The 7,500-nt window shown below is 45.5% G+C and overlaps 1 long non-coding RNA gene across 1 annotated transcript in view; it reads left to right on the forward strand.

The window, feature by feature from the left end:
• The window catches only part of LOC138863205 (uncharacterized), a 284,219-nt gene that overhangs the window by 28,107 nt on the left and 248,612 nt on the right, over positions 1 to 7,500 (forward strand). The gene's annotated exons all lie outside the window — the stretch shown is intronic.

A 7,500-nucleotide genomic window follows, 5' to 3' on the forward strand; every position in this document is an offset into this window, starting at 1 on the left:
AGCAGATAGATAAACTGTTAATGCCCTGACGAAGCATTAACGAAAAGGCCCTCAGCATATTCGTGTGTGTGTGTGTGTGTGTGTGTGTGTGTGTGTGTTTTGTACTTCCCTTCGTTGTTCCTGTTGCAATCTGTTCATCATGAATTCCCCATGATGAACAGGGGGGAGTGGAAGGTTTACGAGGAAGAGGGGAAGGAGGAAGGTTTAAGGGAGGGTATAGGGAGGAGAGGGGTGGGAGAGGGGGAGGGGAAGGAGGAAAAGGTTTAAGGGAGGGTATAGGGAGGAGAGGGGTGGGAGAGGGGGAGGGGAAGGAGGAAGAGGTTTAAGGGAGGGTATAGGAAGGAGAGGGGTGGGAGAGGGAGAGGGAGAGAGGGAAGGGAAGGAGAAAGAGGTTTAAGGGAGGGTATAGGAGGGGAGGGGTGGGAGAGGGGGAGGAGAAATAGAAAGAGGTTTAAGGGAGGTTATAGGGAGGAGAGAGGTGGGAGAGGGAGAGGGAAAGGGGGAGGGGAAGAAGGAAGAGGTTTAAGGGAGGGTATAGGAAGGAGAGGGGTGGGAGAGGGAGAGGGAGAGGGGGAGGGAAAGGAGGAAGAGGTTTAAGGGAGAGAATAGGGAGGAGAGGGGTGGGAGAGGGAGAGGGAGAGGGGGAGGGGAAGAAGGAAGAGGTTTAAGGGAGAGAATAGGGAGGAGAGGGGTGGGAGAGGGAGAGGGAGAGGGGGAGGGAAAGGAGGAAGAGGTTTAAGGGAGAGAATAGGGAGGAGAGGGGTGGGAGAGGGAGAGGGAGAGGGGGAGGGGAAGAAGGAAGAGGTTTAAGGGAGGGTATAGGAAGGAGAGGGGTGGGAGAGGGAGAGGGAGGAATCAAGTAGCTTGTATGTGTGTGTTATTTGACACTTGAGTGGCTTGTGATACATGGTGTGGTCGAGCTTGTTTTATGTGTCTTGTTTACATATTTTTTTCCACTTCCTCTTCATCTCTCTCTTTATCTTTCTCTGTCTTTCCTAACCTCATGCAAAGAAATAGATACATAGATAGATGGACAGATGATTATGTATACAAAAGTATAAAGATAGGCAGGTAGATAAATAGATGTGTAGATAGACAGATAAACAGATAGATAGATATACAAATAGACTGATTGATAGATAGATCTGTAAGTAGGCATGCAGATAGATGGATAGATATATAGATAGGTGAAAAGAAAAAAAGAAAGACAGTTAGGAAGATAAGCAGATAGATAAATTGATAAATAAACAGAATAATAAGAAGATAGATGATTTGATAAATGGATAAATTTGACGAATAGACTAATAGATAAGAAAATAGTACTATCAGAGAAGCATACAAACTAAGAAATGAGTTAACGACCTGAAAAACATATAATTAAAGAACTTTACTCTAATTAGCTATTAAATACATCTGCATAATTGTAAAAGATATATACGTGGATAAAAAGCTTTAATTCGTAAGAGAGGTAATAAATGATATATAAAGAGGTGATAGATGAATATTGAATATTGAATAAAAAGCTTTAATTGGTAAGAGAGGTGATAAATGGTATATAAAGAGGTAATAGATGAATATCAAATTAACTGGATAATCAGCTTATGAAAGGTAATGCAACGGAGAGGATTAATTAGAATTCTAAGGGGGGGGGGGTCTCGATTCTCAGTTCGCGATTCATAATTTTATCCACTTGGTAATTTCTACTGTTTCTTCTTTCTTCTTCTTTCTTTTTCTTCTTCTCCTTCTTCTCTCTCTCTCTCTCATTATCTCTATCTATCTATCTGTCTCCCTGTCTTACTTTATCATTATCATTATCACTATCATTATTTTTACTTATTTATTTAATTTTTAAAGGGTGGCTGGATCTCGGTTCTTGGTTCCAAGGAATCTTTTTCTGTTCTTCATTTTAGTTACTAAGTTGGTCGTCGATTCTTGGCGCTTGTTTCCCCTTTGTAACTTAGTTCTTGTTTCTATTCTAGTTTTTTTCTTTATTTCTGTTTCTGCATCCTGTTTTCCTTTCGAATCTTACTCTTCTTATTATTTTTCTAAGTTCCTATTTCTGTCCCTGCATCTAAATCTTTGGTCTTTACTTCTATTCTTGTTTCTAAAATATGATTCATGTTCTTGTTCCTGTTTCTAAATCAAAATTCTTGCTCTTATTCTTGATTCTAAGTTCTAGATTCTATTCTCGTTTCTAAATTCTTGATTCTATTCTTATTCTTAAATTCGTTTCTCGTATTCTTGTTTCGAAATCTTTATTATATTCTTGTTTCTATGTTCTAGATTCTATTCCTGTTTCTAAATTTCTGATTCTCTTCTTGTTTCTCATTTCGTCTTCTATTCTTGTTTCTCATTTCGTCTTCTATTCTTGTTTCAAAATTCTTATTGATTTTTTGATTACATATATCCAGCTTCTCAGTTCTCAGTCTCCTGTATCTTCACTCTCCTTGCACAAGACGGACCTGTATTGCAAGATAGGAATTTGAGCCTTATTGCATCATACGCGTGGAATGAGCTCTCGTGTTGCACTAGAGTGTGTAGCGAGGTATTTGGTCTTGTGGTGGGACGTTCATGGTGGCTGTGGGAGAGATATAGTGTCGTTTGTTTGTGGTTATGGTGGTAGGAAGGCAAAAGGGGCTTAGATTTGATTTGATAACATTTATTTACAGAACAGTGTACATGCCCTGCAAATAGCCAGGGTAAGATACAAAATCATCTATCCAAACTGTGTTTATATTTATGTAGAGGGCTATCAATTAAACATTAGTGCTATATACGTGCCTGGTGAGCTGTGCCATCCTCACTGCATCTTTAGCATATCATCTGGATGGTAAAAAAAAAACCTTTTATATCACTAATCATGTCCGAGAACAGACCAGAGTCTATAATAAAGTCAATATAATCAATAAGTGCAATACATTTCAATATATCATTTGAAGACCTTGATTACTTGACCATTCCCAAGGCCCACTGCAGGTCGGTGCTGTTGTTGATCGAGGAGGAGAACGAACAACTTCTCCTGAAATTGAAATTGCTGATCCATCTGTTGGCTCAGCAATCTCCCTGTCCTTCCTATCTCCCCCAAATTGAGAGCTGCTGATCCATCAAAAACATCATCTGCTTCAACTGGCGAAGCGGCATTTGTGGCTGATACTCTATTTCTCTGTTGGTCTCTTGTTTGTCCTGCTGCAGTGAGGGCTGAGCTGCGGCTGGTGTTGGAGATGGTGCTAGAATTGATGCTGGTGTTGATGGTGCTAGAACTGATGCTGGTGTTGATGGTGCAAGAAATGGTGCTGGTGTTGGAGATGGTGCTAGAACTGATGCTGGTGTTGATGGTGCTAGAACTGATGCTAGTGCTGATGCTGGTGTTGGAGATGGTGCAAGAAATGATTTTGATGCTGGAGCTGGTGCAGCAGATAGTCCTCGAGTTGGAGCTGCAGATGGTGCTGAAGCTGGCTAGAGGAAAGGGGGAAATGGGATGGGGGAGGGAAGGGTTAGAGGAAATGGTATGGGGGAGAGGTGGGTTAGAAGAAAGGGGGAAATGGTATGGCGAAAGGAAAGGGTAAAAAAATATGGTGTTGCTGTTGATTTTTATGGTAATGGGAATATAGGAAAATGGTTAGAGAAAGGAGTGAATGAGTGAAGAAAAGAGGAATAACTATGGTGTAATGGTAGATAAGAGGAATAGAAGAATATGGCGAGAGACAAGAGAATAAAATCTGATAAGAGGGAAAGGAAAAGTTCATGACAAGAGATATGATGAAGAGAAAGAAAAGAAAATATGATGGAAAGAAAGGAAAGAAAAAAAAAATGATGGAGAGAAAGAAAATAGGATTAAGAGAAATGAATGAAGATGTGATAAAAAGGAATTAATAGATATAAAGAAAACACCGTGAAAGGAATATATATATATATATATATATATATATATATATATATATATATATATATATATATATATATATATGTATGTATGTATGTATGTATATAATGACTATTAATGGCAAAGATGAGGAGGAGAAAAATGGAGAAAGATCAAATTTTATGGAGAGAAGAGAGCGGAAGCTAAGAATAAAAACGAAGAAGAGAAAGAGGAAATCAAAGAGGAATAAGAAAAAAAACGTAAAGAGGTAATGAGAACACGAATCAAGAAATAAAGAAAGGAAGGACGAGGCAATGAATGATGATGAAGGGGGATAGGTAATAAAGTGTGATAGAGATAGATAATAGCGATAAGGAAGAGGCGGTGACAGGAATAAATGATGATGATGAGAGGGCAAGATAAAAAAGAAGGATAGATGGAGAAAAAGAAAAATGATGTGTAAATACCAAAAATAAAAAGAAGACAAAAATAGCAAGAATGGGGAAAAGGAGAATGAATAAAGGAAAAGGAGAAGAGAAGAAAGAGGAATATATGAAAAAGAAATAATGGTACAGAATAAGTAGAAAACAATAAAAACGACAAAAAAAGGCAAGAGAGAGAGAGAGAGAGAGAGAGAGAGAGAGAGAGAGAGAGAGAGAGAGAGAGAGAGAGAGAGAGAGAGAGAGAGAGAGAGAGAGAGAGAGAGAGAGAGAGGGAGAGGAGGGAGGGGGGAGAGAGAGAGAAAAGAGAGAGAGAGAAAAACAAAAAAGATAGATAGGTAGAGAGAAAAAGAAAGAAAGAAAAAACAAAAAAGATAGATAGATAGAGAAAAAAAAAACGAAAGAAAGAAGGAAAGAAAAAGAAGAAAGAGAGCCAAAAAAAAAAAAAAAAAAAAAGAGATAAAAAGAAGGCGTTTGTTGCCTCCCGCCCTCGCCTCGCTCTTATCGTAAACGTTAAGAAAATGTCAAGATTCCTCGAGTCCCCGATCACCCAGCGGGCAACGGCTCTCGCGGGGTCTTCCTCTTCTCCTCTTATCTCTTGCCACCCCCTTCCCTCCCTTCCCCCTTCCCCCTCATCTGCCTTCCCTTTCTGTCGCTCTCTTCTATTTGGTTGTTTGTTTGTCTTTTTGTTTGTCTTTCTCTGTCTGTGTCTGTCTGTCTTTCTCTTCCTATCTCTCTATCTGTCTATCTATCTATCTATCTCTGTCTCGCTCTTTCTCTCTTTCTCTCTTTCTCTCTCTCTGACTTCTCTTTTCTCTTTCTTTCCTCCTACTCTTCCTCACTCTCTGATTTCCACCCCTTCCCTCTCTCTCTTTCTTTGCCCCCTCCTCTCTCTCCCTCTTTCGCTCCCTCCCTCTCCCCTCACTTCCTATCTTCCTCCTCTCTTTACCCCCACCCCCCAAAATGTCTTTTTCTCTGTACATTTCCCTTCCTCTCTCTCTCTCTCTCTCCCTTCTCTTCCTATCTTACCCATCATCCCCCCTCCCTTCTTCCTCTTTCTTTTTACATCTCCTCCCCCCCCCCCCCACAAGACTGTCCCTGTATCTGTCGCCCCCCCCCCCACCCACCCTCACTCTCTATCTCTCCCCTCACTTCCTCTCTCTCCAGTCTCCCTTCACCCCTTCCCCTCTCTTTTTATTCCCCTTTCTTCCCCTCTCCCTCATAAGACTTTCTCTCTGTATCTACCCCTCCTTCCTTCCCTCACTCCCCTCACCTACTGTATATCCAGTCTCCCCCCTCCCGCCTCCCTCTACCTTTACCTCCCCCTTCCCCCAAGATTCGCTATATCTATCCCTCCTTCCTTCCTTCTTTCCCCCTCGCTTCCTGCATTTTCTTTCCCTCCACTCCCCATCCCCTCTCTTTTTGCCTCCCCCTCCCTCCAAAACTTTCTCTGTATCTGTCTCTCCTTCCTTTTCTCCTCTCTCTCCTCCCCATGATCTCTGTCTTTCCAGTCTCCTCCCTCTTTCCTCTCTCTTTACCCCCCCCCTCCCCCCAAGATTTTTTTCTCTGTATCTCCCCCTCCTTCTGTCCCTCTTCCCCCTCCCCCTCCATCTCTCTCTCTCTCTAACCCTCCCCCCCCCCCCAAGACTTTCTTTCTGTATCTGTCCCTCCTTCCTTCCTTCCCTCCTCCCCCTCCCTCTCTTCTCTAACCTCCTTCAATCCCTCCCCCCTCCCCCCCTCAAGATTTCCCTCTTCTTTGTATCTGTCTCTCCTTCTTCCTCTCTCCCCCTTCCCCCTCTCTCTCTCTACCCCCCCCCATCCAAAAAAAAAAAAAAAAAATCTCTCTCTGTATCTGTCCCTCCTTCCCGATCGCCAGCCACCCATCACGCGTGTTTACCCCCGACGTCAGCCCTTCTCCGCGCCCATTTCTCATCCCCTCTCCGCTATCACGCCCGAATTGGAACCAGTCCCTCCTCTCGGGTGGCACCTGCCTCCGTCGCCGCCGCCGTCGTGTCCATATTTCATCCGAGGGGCTTGGCACTCGCTGACGTAAATCACTCTGGGGGCGTGGTGGTCTTGGGCCCGCTTGAGAGGGTCACTGGGGGGCGAGGAAGGGGGGGGGGTGGTCTTGGGCCCACTCGAGAGGGTCATGGGGGGGCGAGGGGGGGGTCTTGGGCCCACTCGAGAGGGTCATTGGGGGCGAGGGGGGTGAAGGGGTCTGGGCCAGTCTCGAGAGGGATCATTGGGGGCGAGGGGGAGGATGTCTTGGGCACAGTTTAGAGGGTCATTGGGGGGCGAAGGGGGGTCTTGGGCCCACTCGAGAGGGTCATTGGGGGCGAAGGGGGTCTTGGACCCACTCGAGAGGGTCATTGGGGGGCGAGGGGGTCTTGGGCACAGTTTAGAGGGTCATTGGGGTCTTGGGCCCACTCGAGAGGGTCATTGGGAGGCGAGGGGGGGTCTTGGGCCTACTCGAGAGGGTCATTGGGGGCGGGGGGGGGGTCTTGGGCACAGTCTAGAGGGTCATTGGGCGGGGGGGTCTTGGGCAGTCTAGAAGGTCAGGGGGCGAGGTGGGAGAGTCTTGGGCCCACTCGAGAGGGTCATTGGGAGGCGAGGGAGGGGGGGGGGGGTCTTGGGCCCACTCGAGAGGGTCATTGGGGGCGAGGAGGGGGAGCTCTTGGGTACAGTCTAGAGGGTCATTGGGGGCGAGGGGGGGGTCTTGGGCACAGTCTAGAGGGTGCGGAGGGGGGGCGGGGGCGGGTCTTGGGCACAGTCTAGAGGGTCATTGGGGGCTAGGGGGGGGTCTTGGGCCCACTCGAGAGGGTCATTGGGGGTCGAGGGGGGGTCTTGGGCCCACTCGAGAGGGTCATTGGGGGGCGAGGGGGGTCTGGGCCCACTCGAGAGGGTCAGGGGTGCGAGAGGGGGGTCTTGGACCCACTCGAGAGGGTCATTGGGGGGCGAGGAGGGGAGGGTTGGTCCTATTCAGTGGGGAGGGGAGGGGGCGAGCGGATACGTACGGACATATACGCACGGACGCTGATACTGAAACAGAGATACGTACATACATATGCACACTGAGATACGCACATGACCTTATAAACACAGACACATATATACAGACAAGCATTCAGACACAATGACATAACACACACACACTAAAAGAAAACTTCGAAATAGAGTAGTAGGCGAACATATAAAAAA

This window comes from Penaeus vannamei, chromosome 11 (assembly GCF_042767895.1).
Source record: "Penaeus vannamei isolate JL-2024 chromosome 11, ASM4276789v1, whole genome shotgun sequence".
In the NCBI taxonomy this organism is placed as follows: domain Eukaryota; kingdom Metazoa; phylum Arthropoda; class Malacostraca; order Decapoda; family Penaeidae; genus Penaeus; species Penaeus vannamei.